This window comes from Aythya marila, assembly GCF_965140915.1.
Source record: "Aythya marila genome assembly, contig: HAP1_HAP1_SCAFFOLD_268, whole genome shotgun sequence".
Lineage (NCBI taxonomy): Eukaryota > Metazoa > Chordata > Aves > Anseriformes > Anatidae > Aythya > Aythya marila.
The window spans coordinates 77373-102399 of record NW_028136855.1 but is presented as its reverse complement, the minus strand read 5'-3'; the positions used below and the strand labels follow the sequence as shown (position 1 = coordinate 102399).

The following is a 25027-nucleotide window of genomic DNA, read 5'->3' as shown; positions in this document are numbered from 1 at the left end:
AGTTCTGATAGTGGCTGTCAGAAGAGCTTCAGCACTCAACCAAGAGGCGTCAGTTCTTTGTTTTCGTTTAAATTAGTTTGTAGGGATGTATGAAAGCAGTCCAAGTTCGTGGAAAGGAAGGAGGAGAAAGCATATTTAATATCTAGCTGTTACCTCTCTCAGTACTGGTCTGTTTAGGAGGTAATCCCAGCCTGTCCTTCAGAGACTTGGGAACTCGAACTGCAAAACAGAAAAAGAACAAATTAGGGAGGCTGCATAATGTCAACTTCAGGTTCACATTTCAAAACAAGACAGGAAAGGTAACTTTGAATCCCAGTGATTACGACCTCAGCCAACATGCAAAAAGAAACATCACTGGAAAAGGACAAACAGAAAGACTAAATACAAAACCCAGGAATCCAATCCAGATGCCCGTTTAGTACCTGTCTCTCTCTTGGGTGCTTTGTCAGCATTTCCCGGAGCCTCTACCTTCTTCCCCAGCCTTTCAGCAAGGCTGCGCTTCACTGGAAGGCTGCCTACATCATCTTCAGAGAAAACAAGGAATATTGTAAGAACTTTTCTTTGCAGGAAGGTTTGAGAACAGTCAACAATAAGCTTCTCTTTTTCAAGCATATTTTCATAGAATTGCCTTTCAGCTGCTAAATGATTTAAATGATTTTTTTTTTTTTTTGCCATTTCTGCAGTCAACACAGATCTTCACTGCAATGTATTTTCCTTTCATACATCACAAATACTCTTTAATGCAGTCATATATAGAAGGCAGCACCTACGTAACAGCTCGTAAAAAGTTCTTACCCGCGGAGGCTTTCCGTTTTCCTTGTCTATCAGCAAGATCTACTCGAACCACAGGTTCCTCCCCTAAAACAAAAGGGAATTTTTTTTTCTATTTCACAGAAACCAGTAGCCAACAGAAATATTATCCTGTTAGCCCACGTCCAAAAAACCCTAGTCAGACACTGTTTTGACAGCTAAACCACATAAACTCATACTTTAACTATAATTAACATGGAAAAAAAATATTAATAGTCTCAGTGCTTGCTTCAAATTCCAGCTGAGATAGTAGAGAGTGAATCTGAGTCTGCTTGACACCTATACTTTGTGCAGAACAAAGCTGCATAAGCAAGCAGAATATTCTTAGGTACAAATGCTGAGAAATATTCCTTTCTAAGGTGAATGTCTACGAGTAAAAGTACTTCCACACTTTTTTCCCTTTAAAAGGCATTTGCACAGCTCTAAACAATTTATACACAAACTCCTGTCATACTGTGTCCACACCTGCCACTGTACGCCTCTTTAATGCTTCAGAAATTGCTTCTTATATAGCACTGGCTTCTACAGCTCGCTCTTCTCGTTACTCTTCTGTTTTTCAGTTACCCCCCTATTGGCATACTGACACTTTTTTTTTTCTCCTGCCACTGCACTTAACCTGAGCACCAAATCTTTCCAGTACAACCAGGGACTTTAAGCATAAAAGCACGTTTTGAACAGAAGGCAGCACCAGAAGGCTAACATGGGTGAATTGTTTTAAGTATTGCTTAACCCTCCAGTTTAGGAGTAATGAAATCAAAACAAAAGCATTCATTATTACCTTTCTTGGAAGACACTGTCACAGTTCTCACCACTGTCCGGACATTTTCCTCTTCTGGAGCAGGAAAAATCATAGAATCAACGGGACGAAGAGAAGATCTTGAAGAACCTTCTGTTCAGAGCAACCAAAACATAAGGAAGTTTACCCAACATAAAAAACTATCACAAAGAACAAAAAACTTTAAATGATTTGTTACTGTCAAAAATACAGCAAGCAGAGCACGTAAAGAAGAGAGGTGACTAATTTGCCTCTGGTTGCCCTTTGAACTCCCATTTAGAATACCAGCTGGCTGAGAATCAGGTTGCTTTATGCCCCCAGCTAAAAATGGAAGTCTGTCCCTCAAGCAGCTCCCAGTCACCATCACCTGCCGTGAACAGGATAAGAAAGTAGGCAATATTAACTCACCACCGTGTCTCTTATTTTTTTCCTTCATCTTCTGCCATTTGATTTCCTCAAGTGTTTTTATTCCAAAATTCAGATTGCCCTCTGAAAACAGGAAACAGTTCGTGAGACAGGCTTAGAGGCACTCACTGAGGACCACAGGTCCTCAGGCTTCTTAGCGCTCAGGAACTTTCTGAAGTATTTCGAATAAAGCCTGTCAACACTCCTCACAAGTGAAAGAGCCATAGAACCAATGGCATTTTGCCCCTCCTTTCATCCTTCAGGGTTCAAAATGTAGTTTTAATTTTAATCCATTTACACGATATTAGATCCATATTTTAATCCATTTACACGATATTAGATCCCTCTATCGTTAGATATGGCTTATCAACAGTGGTTGCAAGGCTGCACGTGCAGCCATTTAAACTCCATGCTGTGGCCCTGTTTTGTTCTCCAAAAGTAAAGAAAAGGAGTTCACCTTTCTGACCCAATGGGCACATGATGGTATTAATGGCAGAAATGAGATCATGGAAATAACCGACTCCATTCAGCACCCCTACATTTTGTTGTGTTTTTACACCACGCTGCTTTTGACTTAACTGTCAAGTTCTTCTGATTTATCCTACTAAGGTGCTGGCATACCTTGTTTAGTAGTAATAGAACTGCCTTTCCGAGTGGAAATCACCCGTAATCCATTTTTGCCTTCCGCAGCTGGATGCTGGACGGGAGTTTTAGTTTCTTCTCCTTCCTCAGAAAGTTGGTCTGAAGGGGAAAAATCGATTCAGTTATGCATAGACCAGGTTGGTCATGATTACGTAGCTCATGCAGTGACACTTCAGCCCATGGTTCATATAAAAAACTTTGTTGCTGTTTTGTTTTTTTTTTTTTTTTTTTTTGTTTGTTTGTTTGTTTGTTTTTAAACAGCTACACTGACCTGATGAACTCCTAAGTAGAATACACTAGGACAAAACATCTAGGACTCTAGATTCTCTCTGCAGCTTTAACTACTACACAACACATTGCTCTTCAGACAGAAAAAAGAAATTTCCTTCCTAGTTTCACATAGAACTTTACACAAAAGACCAGCTAAAGCCAGGAGTGGTTCTAAGCTTTCCTCCAACGTTTCAGCTTCTGTCCACTGACTGCCAGACAAAGCCACCAGTGACCTGGCCAGACTGCCTGCCCTATCGCTAGTCAGACCTCAGGTCATCTGTGATTTATACATTCATTTACAGCACAGATTCCTTCCAACAACCAAAGATTTAACACATTCATTTACAGCACAAATTCCTTCAAGAAACAAAGATTTACACAATCATTTACAGCACAAATTCCTTCCAAGAACCAAAACATGCTCACCATCATCACCTTCATCATCATCTGCAGCATTGATTACAACTGGAGGGTGTGTAGGGCTTGGGACATTTTCAGAGTTTTCCACTTTCGTCACCCCCTTAGCTGTGGAGAGGGATTTGACTGGACAGAAAGTTTGTTTTGCTGCAGTGACATCTGAGCCACTTTCAGATCATCGTCCGCGGACTCAGGCGGACTTGGCAGTGTAGCTAGAGGAAGAGGAGGATCATCGGTAATATGGCAGTTTAAAACTTTGACCACAATGCAAAGAGATGGTAGCAAAGGCAGATAACCCGCACAGACAACGAATTCAGCATCTCCTTTTGCCCATCCCATCACTGCTTACACCGTGAACAATGATTTCCCTTCCAACAACAACACATCTCCCTACCACCCAGCAAAAGAGGAAACAACAGGAAGCAAACTGCAAGGCAAACATCACACAAAGCAAAGAGAAGCTGAGCACGAAAGCAGAAAACAAACACCAGCAGTACACTCGGTGCAGTACACCTATGACTGCAGACCTTTTCCTGCCCTCACAAATGAACAGTTACCTGACGCCCCCTACAGGATTGGCACCCACTAAGTAATACTCAAAATTAATTCTTCAGCGCTTAAAGAAAAAGGACCTAAACTCACTCTTGCTTGGTGGTAAGAATTGTCCATCGATGTAACGTCCCTTTGCATGATGAAAAGCACAGTTGGCTTTCTGACAGCCTCCCGGCTGGTTCTCCCAGTAGCAAGGAATCTCACTGCGCTTTTTCTGAAGACAGAAAGAAAGAAAAGCTCGTGATAACATGCACCTGAGGCTTGCAAAGAGATGCACAGCTCCAGATCGTGACAGCTGTCACAACACAGTGCTGAAACATCATTCCAAAGGTCAGTTTCTCAGTTAAGTGTAGTATTTCTGGGCATATTCACAAAGTTTGCATAAGCTGTAACCACTATGCACACTTAGTTTGGTCATCACTCAGTTTGAGAAGACAGGCACTCTCAGACATCAGTTGAGGGTGGCTTAAACTAATACACCTAGGATTATACTAGGATTATTCAGAGGCAAAAAGAACATCTGAAATTGCCTAGGTTAACCCTGTCTAGAACTACTTCTTGGAGACTTAGTTCTGCTGCACCTTTAACTTTCCCCACTTCCTACCCCAGGCAGCTACAACAGCGTTATCTGAAGGACTGTGGGTCAGAAGACACCTGATAGTTCATTATCAAGCCTGCTCCCATGAGGATAGAACAGCCTGTTTATTACCCCCCTGCTCCAGCAGGTTTTAGCAGTCTATTTAACAGCTATTCTGCATCTCTTGAGAAAACTGTCAGCATCTAATAAAAAAAAATAAACAAATATCTTGCTAAGACATACCTAAGGCATTGATTTTATTTCCCTCTGCTTCCTCCCACCCCCTCTCTTGGTAACAGAAACCAGTATGATTTTGAAGCAAACAAATCTATCCTGCAAAAGCACAATCAGTACACCTACGGCACTGAAAAATGCTTTTGTGGATTTATTTTGAGAACACATTGTTAGGCACTCACGTCAATTTCCATGTGTCTGAATCGGCAGACATTCCTGAAACAACGACCCTCCTGCCACAGCTTGCAGACCGTCTCATTGCCCAGAGCAGCTTCGCAGTGGCGGTAGGCACATTTGTCTCCCTGGAACCAAAAGGAAACCAACAAGGAAAATAGAGTACAGCCTCAAAAATGGCCATGCTGCTGCCTAATGGTGCTACAACTGAATTCACAATCTATCTGGTTCTCAAGTTAACCAAAGACCAGTGCGCTTCCTCCTCCTAATCTACTCCTTCCTGAAAAAAAAGGGGAAAAAAAAAGCAAAGCAAAGGAAAGCCAGCCATACCGTGGTACAGGTAGAATAGAAATAGAAGTAGCAATCGTCTCCTTGTTTAGACATGCCGACGAGTTCTGCTAACAAGCTCGGGTTCTCTCCACAGGGACTTCCTCTGCTCTTGGAGAGAGCTGTCTTCACCCTTGCTTGGGCTGAAAGTCTTCTACTGGCTTGTGGTCAGTGAAATCTTCTTTTTAAAAGTAACCCGAAAGAAAGTAACAAGTGAAAAATAATGAGGAACGAACATTTTTCCAGCTTTCTTCAGTTAATCAAATCAAGTTATCAGTCTCTCAAAAAGAGCAAAGCCTTGAAATCAGCTGTTACATGAACTAACTAAATATTAAAGTTCTGTAAAGCTGCCAGGAGCTTTGTCAGCAAGCGTTCTCTTCCACATCCTCAATAATATGACTTGGAGCACATCTGGAAGCCTGAAAACGGAGTCACTCCTTAAAAAACCACCTGATGATACATGCAAGTCAATAATCAACTATGGCTACAAATAACTTCTCTAGAACACAGTTAGGACGCATTAAACAGCACGTTCCAGGCCCTGTGGGTCTTCGATTTCACCTACCTGGACAACCTCAGCAAAGTTATCGATCTTCAAAGGCTTCCAGTTAACTGCTCCTGTAGGCCGAACCAAGACTGAATCCGTGAATTAATAATAAAGGGGTAGGAAGAATTTTCCTCCTCACTTTGCCAAGGGAACCTCTCATCCACAATTCAAACATAGGATGCGCTTTTAAACAGCTTATAACTAAGAGAGGAAGCAAGTCCATTTGAATGCTCTCTCAGACTGGATGCAGCCACGGTTAGTTAGCTCTTCAAAAAAATAAAAAACAAAAACCAAAACAAAACAAAAACAAAAACAAAAAAAAAACAGCGCATTTAGAGATGAACTCGTGATTCAAAGTGGCTGCAAAAATGAGGCTCCATCTTCCACAGCCGGACAATTTAACTTTTTTTTTTTTTTTTTTTTAATTTAAAATTCAGCATGTTCCAATCTCTGGTCTTCAAGATTTCTTCACCTATTAAGAAAACACAAAAACCTTTCCCCGTCTTTATTACCTGTACAGCAAAAAACATACCAGTGCATCTAAATCCACAGATGTGCATACGCATACACACATCTGTGTTTATACACACACGAGGAGGGAGTGAGAGAAAGTTAGCGAGAGCGACAGTGAAAATCAGAATTTTTGCCTTTTCGACACAGAGAGCGCGTAAAAATTCTCTCATTTTGAGGGAACTAGAAAAAAATGGAGGCTCTACAAAAGATTTTGATGAGTATGCCTTCGAGGCCGATGCTTTGTAACATGAGGGATCTGGGGGCCAGCACACAAACATGCATACGGGTGTACATGCATACAGGATAAACATATCTATACACACAAGCGTGCACAGTATATGTTGTATGATCTCCATATCGAGAACAACTCGTAGCCCTGATCAGACATGTAGAGTTGCAATCAATTAACAGCAGCAAGACAGCAGATCAAGGGTACAGCAAGCTTTGAGAGGCAGGGGAATGCTCACTTTGCCAGTGGCACGGCTGCATGATACCAAGGATTTTGAATTACTTTGATTTTTTGGAAGCAATTTGGTTTTTCTTTCTGCGCTGTAGCTGTGGTGGTTTTACCGTGCTGGGCAGCTAAACCCCACAACCGCTCTCTCACTCCCCCTCCTTTAGATGAGGAGGGGGAGAAGTAAAGCAAAGAACAACTCACGGGTTGAGATAAGGATAATTTAATTAAAGGGAAAAAATTATAATAATTAAATAAAGACTACCATGAACTAAACAATTTAACTAAGGGGAAATAAAAAGGGAAAGGGGAAAAGGGAGGGGAAAAGGAAAAATAAAAAGAAAGGAGGAAAACAAACAAACAAAATAAATGAAGGCTATATGGAAGTGCAGAGGAAAGAAATTACTCTCTACTTCCCACAAATGAGCCATGATTGACCACGTCCTTGAAGCAAGGCCTCAACGCACGCAGCCGGTGTTCGAGAGGAGGACCGACGTTTACCCAACGAGAGCCCACCCCTCCCCTCTTCTTCCTGTTTCCACCTTTTATTGCTGAGTGGGACATCACATGGTATGGAATATCCCTTTGATTGGTTTAGGTCAGCTGCCCTAGTGATGTTTCTCTCCTCACCTTTTTGCCCACCCCCTAGGAGGGTTAGAGAAAGGCCCAATGCTGTGCCACTGCTGCTCAGCAGTAGACACAACACTGGTGTGATAACACTGCTGTTCCAGCTACAAGTACAGAGTACGGCACTGTATGGGCTGCTGCAGGGAAAGTAAACATTCCAGCCAGACCCAGTGCAGTAGCAAATACCACAGGTTTGCCATCACGTGCTGTTCCCTAATCCATATATCCATCATCATCCATTGCTGCAGGATCATGAAAGGTTAGAGAAGACGACTTAGGTCCAATTTAACAGCCAATGAGTTTTCGATGAGCAGAGCTGCAACAGATTTTATTTCGCCACAAGCATTTTTTTTTCTTTTTTTCTGATATGAAGTCAGAAATTTTGATTTTTTTTTTTTTTAAAGACACTAAATGTCACAAAACCTGCAACCAGTTCAAATTAGAGTGATTCTGAATCCTTTCATTAAAACGCTGCACATTTCTGTGCAAATTATTTCTGACTCTTCTGGACAAAAGTGGATGAAATAGTTCTTACAAATTAATAATAAAAGGTTGGAAGCTTTTACTCACACAAACACCAGTGAATTTTCCAGGAAATATTGTTTTGGCAGGGAATTTTCCCAAATCTAAAATAAAGAGAGGAAAAGTTGGGTTCTCATATTAGTTACTGCTTTTGACTGCTGGACAAAGGGAATAAAAACAGTAGTTAAGTGCAAGGTTTCCTTCTCTTCTTTAGTATGGATAGGAATCGTCACTTCGGACCTTTAGCACCTTCAGAAACACACCCAGTGCCATGCAGGTTCCTCTGCAGCTACTTCTAACAATTACTGGTGCTCCTTAGCATGAAGTTTGACTCAAAACACTCTCCAGATTTAGCTCTTTTGACTGCCCAAGGAGCTCATCATTTTGCTTGTTGCCTTCCATTTTCCTGAACACACCGGGAACGCTGTTCAGAATCTGAATGGATCTGGTCTAAGGAATGGGAAGAAAGCAAAACCAACGATACCTTGCAGTATTCCAAATTCCAAAAAAGCAGTCTCATTTTAAAAAGGACCTCAAAAGCTTTTTTTTTTTTTAAACTGACATCTGCCAACATAGCAATCCAAGCGCTAAACCAACTGAAGTTGCCCCTGAAAGCCTGAATAAAAATGAGTAACTCTGGTGCACTCAGCAGGTCTGTAATAGAAGTTGGTAAGGGTTTTAGATTTCTATTTTTTTGCTCCAGGGTGCTGGTAAAATTTTTGCATTAAGAGATTTTGAACCTTTTGTACCAAAGAATTAGAGATGCGCTACAGTGCCAGTAGCTGGGGGTCTGGAAATACACACCAACAAGTGTCATAAGCTTTGCCTTCGCTGAAGGAAGATGAATAGTACAAAGAAAATCTGTCTAGTTTGTTTTACAGGCTTGTCTTTCTCAGTACGGAACAAACTGACCTCCCTGGTCTAACTTTGCAGTGCCTATTCTGCCTTTGTCCTGCAGAGAAGAGCAAGAAAGGAACAAATCTATTTTTGCACCCCAAAAACGCATTAGAGGAGGATTATCACACCCACCTAAGGGTACTTCCTTGTTTGTTTATAAAGCACAAAGCATTTCTCTTGGACAGTCTCTGTTGCTGGCCTCTTTTGTGCCTTCCATTTATAATAAAGATATTAAGATGCTTACCCCTTGCTTGTATTTTTTTGTTTGTTTGTTTTTGTTTTTTTTTAAAGAACAGTGGAAGTGGAGAGTCGGATGACAAGCAAGAACAAACACTAGAAACTCCTTGTTCTGCCCCTGCTTTTTAATCACCCAGCATCACCCCGGCTGCAAAACAGCCTCTGCTGATTTACCTGCTTGTTAAAGCACCCCACAGGCTGCAAGTGCGGTGTGCTAGGTGTCAAGTTATATTTAACGGTGCACACGTAACCATTCATCTTCCCACAGTCGAAGCACAGAACAGCCCCTTGCTAACAGAACTCATCCCTGCTGCTGCAAGAAACCTCAAGGCCTGCAGGAAAACCTCAAGCTAAGAGTTCCAAAGCAAAAGCAGAAAACGCATCATTTGTACTCTTTCTATTTGAGGGAATTCTAGCTGCTAAACGCTGCCTACATCTGAGGGCACGTTCTGAGGCTGCCGGGAAGGACACTCAACACCCACTGACAGCAGGAGTGCAAAGATGCCAGCCAAGAAGGCAAAGGTTAGAGCTGAACGCTGCCTCAGCTTCCTCCAGCAGCCAGCTGGGGGTCACCTTTCACCACGCTCTCTGAGACTCGGAGCCCCGAGTTACCGCAGCCGCCACGTACAGCTGCTCCTTGCTGGCCCAAACTATTTGAAGAGTCTTCAGACTTCAGGGACCTGTTTTACGACAGCCTCAAGATCAAATTCATCTGTTCCTGAAGGCGCTGATCGTCCTGCTGTTTCTGTAGCTGTCAAAGAACAATCCTGAACTGAGGCACTCGTCTGATCAAACAGTGCTTCGGCACAGATTTCTCTTTAGCTTGACACATCAAGGTGAAGAGGAATCGATTCTTGCAAGCAACCTCTCAAGCAGGGATCTGATAAGGTGACCAAAACGACAGATCTGTTGTGCAGATCTGAGCACGTCACTCTGCAGGGAATCACTTTCAAGCCTAAGATGTTTCACCCATCTCCCTGCCCCACAGCGACACAAGGAAAGCTCTTAAGCAATTGCTAGCCTCTCCTCAGTGCTCACGAGTCCCAAATCACTAATTTTACAATATATAAACCATGGCAGCTGGCACCTAGTTGGCACACGGTGACACTGCACACGTTGGCAGTGCTGTCAGGAACTGGAAAGTCAGGGGTGAGGGGGTTAAGGGAAAACTACACATCAGTTTAGCAACTTGGCTCCCGTAGGATACTTCCTATGGCAGGAGTTTTAGCAAAGTCCCTCCCTCAGAGGGACCTGCTGGCTAATTAAAACAGGACTTCTGCTGGAGCAGTCAGAAGGCAGCAGGGTATCAGGAGATATCCAGTGGGCATCACCGTCAGTCTGTGGCAGTTTGGGGTCCAGGTATCAGTGGTTATGCGTGGTTTTCTCTGCTTCACTTTCTCCAAAGCTGTGAAAAAATAGTTCTTTTACAGCACTGTACAGTCACACGTTACGGATGGAACCAGCTGCATCAACTTCCAGTACGACGGTGTTGGAAAAAGGTGCCTTTGGTGGTCAGGAGCACAACAGCTCTGGTGAGGTGTTAATTAAGTGTGTTCTTACATCTGAGTTTCCTCATAGCAGTATGTAGCTGAGGGGGTCCAGGTTTCCCAGGTAAGATTGATGGTTTTTCTCCTACCAAGCACCAGCTCAGTATACAAAGCTCTGTTAATAACACCCAAGCGTGTAGATGTTAAACTGAAACGGCTTTTAAACCTATTTGTTGTTACGAAAATAGCTTAATACACCATCTTCACAGGGTAAAAATTCACATGGAAGGACAAAAAAACCCAGAAGCGCTTCCTGAGCTTCAGTTTACCAACAGCACCATCGGATTTAGATCCTGGCCTGGCAGCCAGGATGCAGGGTCTGTAAGCATTGCTGCGATGTGCAAGTGCCAAGGCAGGTTTCTGGCCTGCCCTGAATAAAATACCTTTTTTTTTTAATACAAACAGCGTGCCAGGTACGCTGTAATGCCAATGTGCCAGCTCAATAGAGGATGTCAAACAACAGAGGCGTTTATCCTAATTTCTGGCATGAAAACACTTTTAACAGCATTCTTTTCATGAAGAAACCCCTCTCTATCTTCTCCAATGCTCCAGGATCTGCAGCAGCCGCGCTGGTACAACCCACACCTTTGCCAAATCTTTTCAGTAACTGTGCTTTACCTCGGCAATGTTGAGGTCACTCCTCTTCCTCCTCCAGCTGAGCAAGCAGCTCGCTGGCTCTGCCACACCGCAGGTGCGGAAGCGAAAGCTGGGAACACAGGAGTCAAACTCTCAGTGCTCACGAAGCCACCAGGGCAGAGGGCTGACACAGAGGCACCCCGGATCCGCTCTCCCTCCCCGCTGCGAGGCTCGCAGCAGCCCCAACCCGAAGCACACACAATGCTTCGCATGGTGATGTCACCGCTGATTCTGAGTCCCCACGTGAGGATCCGCTTCACCACTCTCAACGTTGGTGTTGGTTTTTGATTTTTGTTTTTTTTTTTTTTTCTTTTAAACATTCTCAGCTTATGGGAAACCATCAGGTAAACCACAGATCGCTAGGGAAGAAGGCCCACACGAGGGAAGTCCGTGCTTTTCTTCCAGGCAGTGGCATGTGCTTTAACACGCCGCGTTCGACAAAGCAGCTCTCCCCGTTTTGCTCAGTGGCAACAGGCACGACTGCAACGCACACAGGTGTAGGCAGCACCTGCAGGTCCCAAACCCTTAACCCGTTTTTAGAGAGCACCAATTTTTTAAGTAGTGCTTTTCCCTTAATCCATGACCCCTTCTTTCCTTTATTTCTATCGGGTGGCTCTCCTCCATTTTCCTCCTCAGTGTCTGAGCAGACACTGGGAATCGTTTCCGGAGGAAGGGCACTGCTGAAGCTCCTCCATCTACTCTCCGAGAAAAGAGAGTATGTTAAAGAATACATCTTTCCTTTCTTTTCCCTTTTTTAAATACAATTTCTGAAATCAACGCTGCGGCCTGGCAGCAAATACCTACGGGACTAAAGATGATTCCTCATCCTCACTGTAACGTTGTAGTTAACCTCCCAACGAACCCATCTCCCCAGGCAGCGGCCATTTGAGATGGGAAGGGGCAGAGCAAGAGGAAGCTCTCCTTAGCCTAGCTCTTCCCCCAACACCACCTCGCCACCCAGCACCAAATTCAACTCACCTGCTCCGCCCGATCACTCGAACAGGCGTCCGACGCTGGCACACGCCGCAGCGGTGGTTCTGACGTGCCTTAAATCACCTCTCCGCAGAATATCTCGGGTCTGTACGCTCAAATAACGCAGTATTTGAGAAATAACGCCCAGAGCTCACACTCTGAGTGCAGCCCAACAGCACCGAAGCACCGGTAGGCTAAACATTCCAAACCTGGCAACAAGGCTGACCCAAGCAACAGCACGGAACCCTTCTGCACCTTCAGCGTGGACATCAGCGTAAGGAAACACAGACCTCCTCGATCCAAATTTTAAGCGAGAAACGCAAAAGGTCACCCAACCGGCTTGTTTTCAGCAAGCTAAAGGAGAAATTAAGGCGACAACCAGGTGCATCCAGAGTTAGTCAGATCCTGAAGGCAGTTCCTTGGGGGAACGGAGGAGCAACGCGCCAGATGAGGGCTGCCTTACAGCGCACCCCTTAGAGGCACTGCTACGGAAGGAAGGCAGAAGGTTGGAACTCGAAAGAACTCGCAAGGCGCCCGTTAAGGGGGAAATCTTTCATTTTTTTCTCAGCAGAACCTCCCCTCTCCCTCCCGCCCCCCCCCCCCCCCCATGAAGGCAGACCGGGGACTCTTTGCTTCCTTAGGGAGAGGGCAGGGACGGGGCAGGGTGGTGGGACAGATGGCCAGAGGTTCGGATGGACGGACAGACAGCCGGACAGAGGGCCCAGCAAGGCCTGACGAAGGGCTCAGGAGCGGGAGGGAAGGGCAGGGCGAGGGCAAAGGCAGAGAAGTACAAATCTCTTTTTCCTTGTGATAACTTTTCTTGACCAAAAAACACGATTGTGAATGAGGCAAAATGAAAGATGTAACATGGGGACGTGCGGATACTCACGATGATGCAGCCTTCTGTCCGCATGTTCACCTGCTCATAGAGCCACACCTGGATCCTCGACCTCTGCAGAACGAAGGAGGAGAGTAAGTCGGGCCACAAACACTGAGCACTTTTGTTCTCTCATGTGTTCAGAAATACCTGCTAGCCACAGCCACGACAGCTCCCAAACGCTCCGAGGAGCAACTCTCAGGGGCAGTTCCAATGTGCAATCTGACATTTGAGCGTTATACCATCGGGTGAATACTACACGTTTGGTGAAGAACACGTTTCCAGTCACAAGGGAACACCCCTGCACGCCCGGCTACACGAGGGGGAAATGCCGGGCTCCTTGTGCCCACCAGCACACCGCACAGCTCTCCATCCCCCACAAACCCGTCCCGGGACACAGCCAGGAGCCGAAAACTCACCGAGGGGAATCCCCAGACCCTCCCCACTCCCCCCACACTCCCCAAATCCCCATCCCCGCCCCCTCCCCGCGGTACTCACGTTCTGCAGGTAGCGGAAGATGAGGTTCTAGGGCGCTGCGTTAAGGGCTCAGCACGGGGACGACAGTTCCGGGCTCGGGACAAGGCCCCAAACCCCACAGCGAGGCCTCAGGGCCCCGCGACAAGGCCTCAAGGCCCGGGCCGAGCCCCCTGAGGTCCGAGCCGCCCCCCACCCACCTCCCCGGCACCCCCCAGCCGCAGGAAGGATACGATGGGCTGCACCATCACCTTCTGCACCTTCTGGCCCTGCCCGCGGTACGCCATGGCTGCTGCCGCCTCGCCGCTCCCACTCCCAGCACCGCAGGCAGAAGAGGCGAAGGCTGATGGTAGAACAGGGCTTCTTGGGGTGAAGGGAAAGCGAGGGCAGGTGGGTGCAGTCTCTGAGCTCTCCTCCTCCTGATTTTGCTTTTTCTCCCCCATTTCTGAGCCGGCAGAAGTCCCCGTGAAGTCCTTCGGCACGATGAAGGCCTGCGTGAGCTCCAGCAGCAGTTTCGTCGGCGGAGGTTTTCCCTGGTGGGGCCGGGGCGTCACAGCACACACACACACACACAGAGACGCGTGGTTTTGTCCAAACATTAAGTATTTACAACAAATTCGACAAGCGCTTTTCCTCTGCCAGCAGCAAATGCCTGAGGGCCCCCACAGCTTCACAAATCATAGCGGGAAGTGCCTACCGTGCCGCGAAAAGTTCGGAAAATAATTCAAAATTGATCTGCTAGGGGAAAAAAAACGATGGCTGGTAGCAGGGTACACAATACACCCGAATCTCAGCTCTGTCCTCCGCAGGGTCAGTGCCCACGCCCAAGCGCGATGCTGATGGCACCCGAACATTTGCTGTAGCAGGCAGCAGAGCCAGCAGCTCAGGGGAGCAAGTTTTAAAACCAAGAGGCACTTAAACAACCCTTCATCGACCCCGTGACTGCGGCAGAGTCCCGACTGCTCGCCCCGGAGTCCTCACACAGGCAAAAAGCACCAACCAAAGCCTGGGGGAACTTTGGTATAGCACAAGAGAAGGGAGTGGGGGTAGCGGAGCCACATGGCAGAGCTGCTGCTTTTCACCATTTGATCCTCCCTGATAATTGAAAGGAAGGCTGGGTGGGCTGACCCCCACCCCCATTCCTGGCAGCAAGTTTGGTCCACAACACACTGGAATAACGATTCTGCTCCCTCCCACCCCTACAGCTTCATCATCTGACACGGGTACAGTCAAAACAATGGCATACACGAGTAAAAGTCAAGAGTTGACATAGTAACTCCAGGATTTGGCTATCAACTGTCCGAGAAATCAGAACACCGAAGCTTCACAATGTGCCCAACATCGAGTTGTGCCAAGGGCGGAGGAAGGAAGAAGCTTTACATTTAAGCCTTCAGAGCATCGCTCCATCAGAAGATCCATTTGCAGCCACCATGGCGTGCCAATGGAGATCTTTCTGTGCCAAAAGAAGTGCTTTGTCCTCTCGATATCGAAGGTAACCACCTATAGTTACAGAACGGATGCACAAGACCTTAACTCTGACCAGCAGGGAAATTTAGGACAACTGAGCGCAGATCCTGCCAATTTCTACCACTTCGGACTGTGCTTTAAGTCTCATTGCAAAGCCTCAGTTAGAAAAAGGATCACCTCGGGGTATCCAACAAGAAGAACAGTTTTAATTTTTTTTTTTTTAATTATACCGTAGGACTACGCAGTTCAACTGTCAATCATCTCGGAGAGTTCAAGGAGGAGGTCATCCTCGTCCTTCCCTGGGTCTAAGTCGATTTCAGCTTCCAGCCTGCCTCCTGAGATTTCCCAAAGTAGCTTCTCAAAATCTTCATCCGCAGATAAGGGCACGTTCCCTGTGGAACTCAGCCAGCGTGTCCGTGCCTCTTCTGGCTGGGAAGAAGCTGAGGTCGAGGTCTCGAGATCCATCTCCATCTGCTCCTCAAATCTTTCCGGGCTTCCAAGACGCACTTCAGGTCTTGGGAGAGCAAGAAAGAACAATCGGGACATGCCATTTCTTAACGGGAAATCCCTTTCCTGCAAACCGGCTCTTAAAACTGTAGGCAAGCCCTCCTATGCTTCAATCTTACACAGGGATTGTTATCAATCAACCCAGGGCTACATTTAGAGCCCGATGTGTTACCAGGTACATTTTTCAGTCTGGGGGTTTATCTGTGAAGCCAGGGCACCTGGAGTTGAGGTGGCATTCTTGAGGACCAAAAGGCAGAGGACACTACTCATCATCTATCACCTCACGAGGAAGTAGAACTTCACCTCATCCTCGTTTAGGTATTCAGACAACCCAAGAAGTCACCGGAAAGCTGTGCTGACTTGCAGCATTTCAAGAAAGCCTAATTAAGCAATCCTGCTAGCTGCTAGAAAGTGGTTTCAGGTGACTTATTCCTTTGATGGATTTTGGCTTCAATTATCTCAGAACCCTCATTTTTTCCCACATGTGACAGAACTTGTTTCCCTGGGGATATACACTGATTAAGAAAAAGAACAAGTTGGGGTTGTCACCTGTTTTGGGGATTTTCTTCAAGTCTGATGGCTGGGACGTGCTCCGGCACGTCTGAAACACCCTAGAAAGCAGCAAAACAGTATTTATGACACATGGGTAAAAGATTCCTTAATAGCTTTTTCCTCCACACTGCTTCTCCTCTGGCATTGCGGAGCCGTGGCCAAAATACAAAACCAAGGTGCTCCTGAAGAAAGTTCACATTCACCTGGAGGTTACTCACGATCTGGTGTCTTTTAAGAACATGGCATTAATGGACAAAATCCCCCACACCAGAGAAATCACAGCATCAGAGTACCGGTTAAAGAGTGCCATTCATCTCATAAATACAGAAGGGTTCTACAAGCATCCTGGAGACAGCTACTGGATTTCTAAGGAAACAGAAGGCCTGCAGAACGTTTGAGTTTTCCACCTTTTCAAATAGAGGAGGGTAGAAATTTAACAAGGGATCCATCGCTGCATTAGCCCCTGGCCTTACCATGGCTGCTTTTCTGGCTGGAGGTCCCATCATGTCAGCATCAAAGGCAGTCTGTAGTTCCACAGCTGCTATGGCAGAGGGGTAACTCCCAGGTGCCTTACGTTTCAGTGCCTTCTTCTTGGGGAAAGTGACTTTCCCACGCGAAGGCTTCGCAGATGTCATAAAGTTGGCTAGAGTAAAAGGAAGAGAGAACTGATACAGTCTTGCTCTGCCTCAGGAAAAATCCAGGTTCTCTTAATCATTTCCACAGTCCTTCTACACAGTTAAATGCATTTGGCCAGCACAATTACACCGCCATTGCCTGGATTCTCAGGAATCTTTTCCCCATAGTAAACTCTGTCTACCAACAAGCCATACAAAGGAACAAAGAAACCGAAGAGCTACAGTAAATAATAATCCAGGACAAGGGAAACCTCAGACACATAGCAATCCTAAGTGCAAGCTAGGTTCACAAATATAGACAGCTTTTATATTTAAAGTCCTGCTCCCGCTAGGAAAGGAAAAAGCAGCAGTTATAGTAGGACAAGAGCGTATGCAACTGTTGTACCAGCTTCCTCTCCCTTGCAGTGATGTCCCACAGTTAAGTTGTTCTACAAAGTCCACATTTGTAGTGTCATTTTCTAGTCTCCCGTTCCTTACCTAACATCTGGCTGGCAGGAAAAGAAACAAACTAAGAAAAAGAAAGTACACCCTTCGCTTCGTAGCACTGCGTGGCAAAATGCACCCAGCCAGAGTTACGGCATGAGAATTGTCATCTTCTGTCTGTATTTCAGAAGACAACCTAAGTAACTCTTAACCTTCAACACTTACTTTTAGCTTCCTGGCCCTGAAATTGAGCTGCCACTTTCCCTGCTGGTTCAGTATTAAAGAAGCCAGCAGTAGATTTGACAGCAGCTTCCTCCTGCCGAAGCTTCTCTTGTTGTTCTCTCTGTTGCCACTTCTCCCACCGTCTCTCTTCAAAGCTCTTCTCTGGACATTTACGAGTTCCACTCTGCTGAGTGGGCTAGAAGGAAAGAAAAGTAGTGCATGAATAGGACAAAAAAAAAAAAAAAAAAATCCGTGGAGATTTCGTTAAGAAAATCTGATCAGCAATCCCTCCAAAATGGTCTTGATGTGGAACAGCGTATTAATCTCGTTCAGGTTACTGTTGGTTTTTTTGTTTGTTTGTTTGTTTGTTTTTTTCCCATAAAATTCTGCCTGTAACAAGAGCCATGCTTTACTATGGACGCAGTCTCACATATCTGCAATATCCACTATGGCAAGCTTCTTTAAACAGATAGGGTGTTCTGCTGTACATCTATTTATCACATTCTTTTTAAGCAGCAGAAAGTCATACGAGTTCCCCTATACAGTATCCACTGACAGATTGATTTCCTTGAACACAGAACTCTGGCCTTCTGTATTAAATCCTTCATGTCTGACAGATCAAGTCAGTAAGAACAAAAAGAATTCCCTCCACGTTAACTGTGTAGATTTCAGCTGGTGCTAACAGGGTTTCTTTGTTGCTGTGGTATAAACAGACTGATTCCAAGTTTGAGGATTACGGAGTTGTCTGGAAATGCTGCTGGCGATAGGATTTAGACTGCACTGCAGCTCCTACCAGCTGCTGAAGGGTAAGAACACACTCAAGAGGGTGGCACACGGTGAGTAACAAAACTTGTCAGAATTATCAGAAATTGTACGAATGTATGTGTGTCTTCACAGAGGACTCACCTGTACATCAGGTCCAGAGGAAAGTTTAGGAAAAGGCCGGTTCAATTCCACTGCCTTCTTTTCTTCTTTTTCAGGTGCTTTAAAAGAAGACAAAAAAAAGTGTTGTCAACGGCAGAAATAAAGAAAGCTGGGTACTTGTTTCCTTTGTGCATTTATTTCCTTGTGTCCCATGAGAGAGAGAGAGAAAGGCTACAATGTGCAAGCCATTCAGCATTTATCCATGAAGCAGATCCTGAGCAAACTGAACTTGCTCAATATGGGAAGCACCTCACTGGGGCAGGCATTAAAGCATCTTATTACCTGTTAGTTTTGTGCTCCATAAAGATTTCTGCTCTGCTGGGGCAGGTCCGGGTTGTGCTGAGGGAGCTGGCACATCTCCTTCACTCTGCTGCATCCGCAGAGCTTTCTCACGCTTTATTTCTTCCAAGGTTTTAACACGCACTTCTCCTTCTGGCTTGACTTTTCCTGCCGGCTCCTTCGCCTGCCCTTTGCTGGGCCCGGACAGAGCGAGCTGCTTCTTGGACTCACCCTGAATTTTGCTCTTGCTATGGCATTCTCCTGCTTTTTTCTTCTCTTCTACCAAGCGATTATTCTTTTTTTCAGACAAGGCTTCAGAGAAAGTTTGGATGCGACCTGCACGAGCAGCTCTTGCCCCTGCGCTGGAATCTTCAGTTTTACCGTGCCCTTCAGCCTCGGCTTTGGCTTGAGTTTCGCGTCTCTGAAGAGCTTTCTCACGACGGATTTCCTCCAGTGTTTTCACATGGATCTCTCCCATCGGCTTGGCAGCCTTCCCTGTCATCATCAAGAAATGAGGAGAAGCACCAACATTTAAAGAGAGTCCAGCAATATTTTAAGTCTCCAAAATTTGTCAGAGCACTAAGGAAAACTCATCTTGAGCGTTCCCAATAAAGCATCTTAGAACAATATCCTTAGAACAACATTCTCCTCCTCCTCTGAGCCACTTGTATTTTGAAGACCAGCCCTATCCAGAGAGAACTGCTACGCAGAAATGCTGCTTTACTTTATTACTTTTTCAGACTGCATTTCAAATTCCTGCTCCTGGCAGTGGTTCTATTCTAATTGTACGTAACGGTTCACAGAAGCAGCTAAAAACCTCGACAAGGCACAAGTAGAAAATAAACACACGCCTAGAGCCAGAGTTCTGATAGTGGCTGTCAGAAGAGCTTCAGCACTCAACCAAGAGGCGTCAGTTCTTTGTTTTCGTTTAAATTAGTTTGTAGGGATGTATGAAAGCAGTCCAAGTTCGTGGAAAGGAAGGAGGAGAAAGCATATTTAATATCTAGCTGTTACCTCTCTCAGTACTGGTCTGTTTAGGAGGTAATCCCAGCCTGTCCTTCAGAGACTTGGGAACTCGAACTGCAAAACAGAAAAAGAACAAATTAGGGAGGCTGCATAATGTCAACTTCAGGTTCACATTTCAAAACAAGACAGGAAAGGTAACTTTGAATCCCAGTGATTACGACCTCAGCCAACATGCAAAAAGAAACATCACTGGAAAAGGACAAACAGAAAGACTAAATACAAAACCCAGGAATCCAATCCAGATGCCCGTTTAGTACCTGTCTCTCTCTTGGGTGCTTTGTCAGCATTTCCCGGAGCCTCTACCTTCTTCCCCAGCCTTTCAGCAAGGCTGCGCTTCACTGGAGGGCTGCCTACATCATCTTCAGAGAAAACAAGGAATATTGTAAGAACTTTTCTTTGCAGGAAGGTTTGAGAACAGTCAACAATAAGCTTCTCTTTTTCAAGCATATTTTCATAGAATTGCCTTTCAGCTGCTAAATGATTTAAATGATTTTTTTTTTTTTTTGCCATTTCTGCAGTCAACACAGATCTTCACTGCAATGTATTTTCCTTTCATACATCACAAATACTCTTTAATGCAGTCATATATAGAAGGCAGCACCTACGTAACAGCTCGTAAAAAGTTCTTACCCGCGGAGGCTTTCCGTTTTCCTTGTCTATCAGCAAGATCTACTCGAACCACAGGTTCCTCCCCTAAAACAAAAGGGAATTTTTTTTTCTATTTCACAGAAACCAGTAGCCAACAGAAATATTATCCTGTTAGCCCACGTCCAAAAAACCCTAGTCAGACACTGTTTTGACAGCTAAACCACATAAACTCATACTTTAACTATAATTAACATGGAAAAAAAATATTAATAGTCTCAGTGCTTGCTTCAAATTCCAGCTGAGATAGTAGAGAGTGAATCTGAGTCTGCTTGACACCTATACTTTGTGCAGAACAAAGCTGCATAAGCAAGCAGAATATTCTTAGGTACAAATGCTGAGAAATATTCCTTTCTAAGGTGAATGTCTACGAGTAAAAGTACTTCCACACTTTTTTCCCTTTAAAAGGCATTTGCACAGCTCTAAACAATTTATACACAAACTCCTGTCATACTGTGTCCACACCTGCCACTGTACGCCTCTTTAATGCTTCAGAAATTGCTTCTTATATAGCACTGGCTTCTACAGCTCGCTCTTCTCGTTACTCTTCTGTTTTTCAGTTACCCCCCTATTGGCATACTGACACTTTTTTTTTTCTCCTGCCACTGCACTTAACCTGAGCACCAAATCTTTCCAGTACAACCAGGGACTTTAAGCATAAAAGCACGTTTTGAACAGAAGGCAGCACCAGAAGGCTAACATGGGTGAATTGTTTTAAGTATTGCTTAACCCTCCAGTTTAGGAGTAATGAAATCAAAACAAAAGCATTCATTATTACCTTTCTTGGAAGACACTGTCACAGTTCTCACCACTGTCCGGACATTTTCCTCTTCTGGAGCAGGAAAAATCATAGAATCAACGGGACGAAGAGAAGATCTTGAAGAACCTTCTGTTCAGAGCAACCAAAACATAAGGAAGTTTACCCAACATAAAAAACTATCACAAAGAACAAAAAACTTTAAATGATTTGTTACTGTCAAAAATACAGCAAGCAGAGCACGTAAAGAAGAGAGGTGACTAATTTGCCTCTGGTTGCCCTTTGAACTCCCATTTAGAATACCAGCTGGCTGAGAATCAGGTTGCTTTATGCCCCCAGCTAAAAATGGAAGTCTGTCCCTCAAGCAGCTCCCAGTCACCATCACCTGCCGTGAACAGGATAAGAAAGTAGGCAATATTAACTCACCACCGTGTCTCTTATTTTTTTCCTTCATCTTCTGCCATTTGATTTCCTCAAGTGTTTTTATTCCAAAATTCAGATTGCCCTCTGAAAACAGGAAACAGTTCGTGAGACAGGCTTAGAGGCACTCACTGAGGACCACAGGTCCTCAGGCTTCTTAGCGCTCAGGAACTTTCTGAAGTATTTCGAATAAAGCCTGTCAACACTCCTCACAAGTGAAAGAGCCATAGAACCAATGGCATTTTGCCCCTCCTTTCATCCTTCAGGGTTCAAAATGTAGTTTTAATTTTAATCCATTTACACGATATTAGATCCATATTTTAATCCATTTACACGATATTAGATCCCTCTATCGTTAGATATGGCTTATCAACAGTGGTTGCAAGGCTGCACGTGCAGCCATTTAAACTCCATGCTGTGGCCCTGTTTTGTTCTCCAAAAGTAAAGAAAAGGAGTTCACCTTTCTGACCCAATGGGCACATGATGGTATTAATGGCAGAAATGAGATCATGGAAATAACCGACTCCATTCAGCACCCCTACATTTTGTTGTGTTTTTACACCACGCTGCTTTTGACTTAACTGTCAAGTTCTTCTGATTTATCCTACTAAGGTGCTGGCATACCTTGTTTAGTAGTAATAGAACTGCCTTTCCGAGTGGAAATCACCCGTAATCCATTTTTGCCTTCCGCAGCTGGATGCTGGACGGGAGTTTTAGTTTCTTCTCCTTCCTCAGAAAGTTGGTCTGAAGGGGAAAAATCGATTCAGTTATGCATAGACCAGGTTGGTCATGATTACGTAGCTCATGCAGTGACACTTCAGCCCATGGTTCATATAAAAAACTTTGTTGCTGTTTTGTTTTTTTTTTTTTTTGTTTGTTTGTTTGTTTGTTTGTTTTTAAACAGCTACACTGACCTGATGAACTCCTAAGTAGAATACACTAGGACAAAACATCTAGGACTCTAGATTCTCTCTGCAGCTTTAACTACTACACAACACATTGCTCTTCAGACAGAAAAAAGAAATTTCCTTCCTAGTTTCACATAGAACTTTACACAAAAGACCAGCTAAAGCCAGGAGTGGTTCTAAGCTTTCCTCCAACGTTTCAGCTTCTGTCCACTGACTGCCAGACAAAGCCACCAGTGACCTGGCCAGACTGCCTGCCCTATCGCTAGTCAGACCTCAGGTCATCTGTGATTTATACACTCATTTACAGCACAGATTCCTTCCAACAACCAAAGATTTAACACATTCATTTACAGCACAAATTCCTTCAAGAAACAAAGATTTACACAATCATTTACAGCACAAATTCCTTCCAAGAACCAAAACATGCTCACCATCATCACCTTCATCATCATCTGCAGCATTGATTACAACTGGAGGGTGTGTAGGGCTTGGGACATTTTCAGAGTTTTCCACTTTCGTCACCCCCTTAGCTGTGGAGAGGGATTTGACTGGACAGAAAGTTTGTTTTGCTGCAGTGACATCTGAGCCACTTTCAGATCATCGTCCGCGGACTCAGGCGGACTTGGCAGTGTAGCTAGAGGAAGAGGAGGATCATCGGTAATATGGCAGTTTAAAACTTTGACCACAATGCAAAGAGATGGTAGCAAAGGCAGATAACCCGCACAGACAACGAATTCAGCATCTCCTTTTGCCCATCCCATCACTGCTTACACCGTGAACAATGATTTCCCTTCCAACAACAACACATCTCCCTACCACCCAGCAAAAGAGGAAACAACAGGAAGCAAACTGCAAGGCAAACATCACACAAAGCAAAGAGAAGCTGAGCACGAAAGCAGAAAACAAACACCAGCAGTACACTCGGTGCAGTACACCTATGACTGCAGACCTTTTCCTGCCCTCACAAATGAACAGTTACCTGACGCCCCCTACAGGATTGGCACCCACTAAGTAATACTCAAAATTAATTCTTCAGCGCTTAAAGAAAAAGGACCTAAACTCACTCTTGCTTGGTGGTAAGAATTGTCCATCGATGTAACGTCCCTTTGCATGATGAAAAGCACAGTTGGCTTTCTGACAGCCTCCCGGCTGGTTCTCCCAGTAGCAAGGAATCTCACTGCGCTTTTTCTGAAGACAGAAAGAAAGAAAAGCTCGTGATAACATGCACCTGAGGCTTGCAAAGAGATGCACAGCTCCAGATCGTGACAGCTGTCACAACACAGTGCTGAAACATCATTCCAAAGGTCAGTTTCTCAGTTAAGTGTAGTATTTCTGGGCATATTCACAAAGTTTGCATAAGCTGTAACCACTATGCACACTTAGTTTGGTCATCACTCAGTTTGAGAAGACAGGCACTCTCAGACATCAGTTGAGGGTGGCTTAAACTAATACACCTAGGATTATACTAGGATTATTCAGAGGCAAAAAGAACATCTGAAATTGCCTAGGTTAACCCTGTCTAGAACTACTTCTTGGAGACTTAGTTCTGCTGCACCTTTAACTTTCCCCACTTCCTACCCCAGGCAGCTACAACAGCGTTATCTGAAGGACTGTGGGTCAGAAGACACCTGATAGTTCATTATCAAGCCTGCTCCCATGAGGATAGAACAGCCTGTTTATTACCCCCCTGCTCCAGCAGGTTTTAGCAGTCTATTTAACAGCTATTCTGCATCTCTTGAGAAAACTGTCAGCATCTAATAAAAAAAAATAAACAAATATCTTGCTAAGACATACCTAAGGCATTGATTTTATTTCCCTCTGCTTCCTCCCACCCCCTCTCTTGGTAACAGAAACCAGTATGATTTTGAAGCAAACAAATCTATCCTGCAAAAGCACAATCAGTACACCTACGGCACTGAAAAATGCTTTTGTGGATTTATTTTGAGAACACATTGTTAGGCACTCACGTCAATTTCCATGTGTCTGAATCGGCAGACATTCCTGAAACAACGACCCTCCTGCCACAGCTTGCAGACCGTCTCATTGCCCAGAGCAGCTTCGCAGTGGCGGTAGGCACATTTGTCTCCCTGGAACCAAAAGGAAACCAACAAGGAAAATAGAGTACAGCCTCAAAAATGGCCATGCTGCTGCCTAATGGTGCTACAACTGAATTCACAATCTATCTGGTTCTCAAGTTAACCAAAGACCAGTGCGCTTCCTCCTCCTAATCTACTCCTTCCTGAAAAAAAGGGGAAAAAAAAAGCAAAGCAAAGGAAAGCCAGCCATACCGTGGTACAGGTAGAATAGAAATAGAAGTAGCAATCGTCTCCTTGTTTAGACATGCCGACGAGTTCTGCTAACAAGCTCGGGTTCTCTCCACAGGGACTTCCTCTGCTCTTGGAGAGAGCTGTCTTCACCCTTGCTTGGGCTGAAAGTCTTCTACTGGCTTGTGGTCAGTGAAATCTTCTTTTTAAAAGTAACCCGAAAGAAAGTAACAAGTGAAAAATAATGAGGAACGAACATTTTTCCAGCTTTCTTCAGTTAATCAAATCAAGTTATCAGTCTCTCAAAAAGAGCAAAGCCTTGAAATCAGCTGTTACATGAACTAACTAAATATTAAAGTTCTGTAAAGCTGCCAGGAGCTTTGTCAGCAAGCGTTCTCTTCCACATCCTCAATAATATGACTTGGAGCACATCTGGAAGCCTGAAAACGGAGTCACTCCTTAAAAAACCACCTGATGATACATGCAAGTCAATAATCAACTATGGCTACAAA

General features: G+C 44.7%; 2 pseudogenes across 2 annotated transcripts; both read right to left on the bottom strand.

The window, feature by feature from the left end:
* Positions 1-983: 983 nt before the first annotated feature.
* On the bottom strand, positions 984-5240 carry LOC309891421 (zinc finger CCCH domain-containing protein 11A-like; annotated as a pseudogene). The gene is made up of 7 exons: positions 5187-5240; positions 4865-4984; positions 3962-4085; positions 3329-3531; positions 2612-2731; positions 1994-2074; positions 984-994 (listed from the first exon to the last, which is right to left on the bottom strand). The product of its transcript is annotated as a zinc finger CCCH domain-containing protein 11A-like (transcript).
* A 15099-nt stretch (positions 5241-20339) lies between these two features.
* LOC309891420 (zinc finger CCCH domain-containing protein 11A-like) lies at positions 20340-24593 on the bottom strand (annotated as a pseudogene). Its single transcript has 7 exons — positions 24540-24593; positions 24219-24338; positions 23316-23439; positions 22683-22885; positions 21968-22087; positions 21350-21430; positions 20340-20350 (listed from the first exon to the last, which is right to left on the bottom strand). The product of its transcript is annotated as a zinc finger CCCH domain-containing protein 11A-like (transcript).
* Positions 24594-25027: the final 434 nt, after the last annotated feature.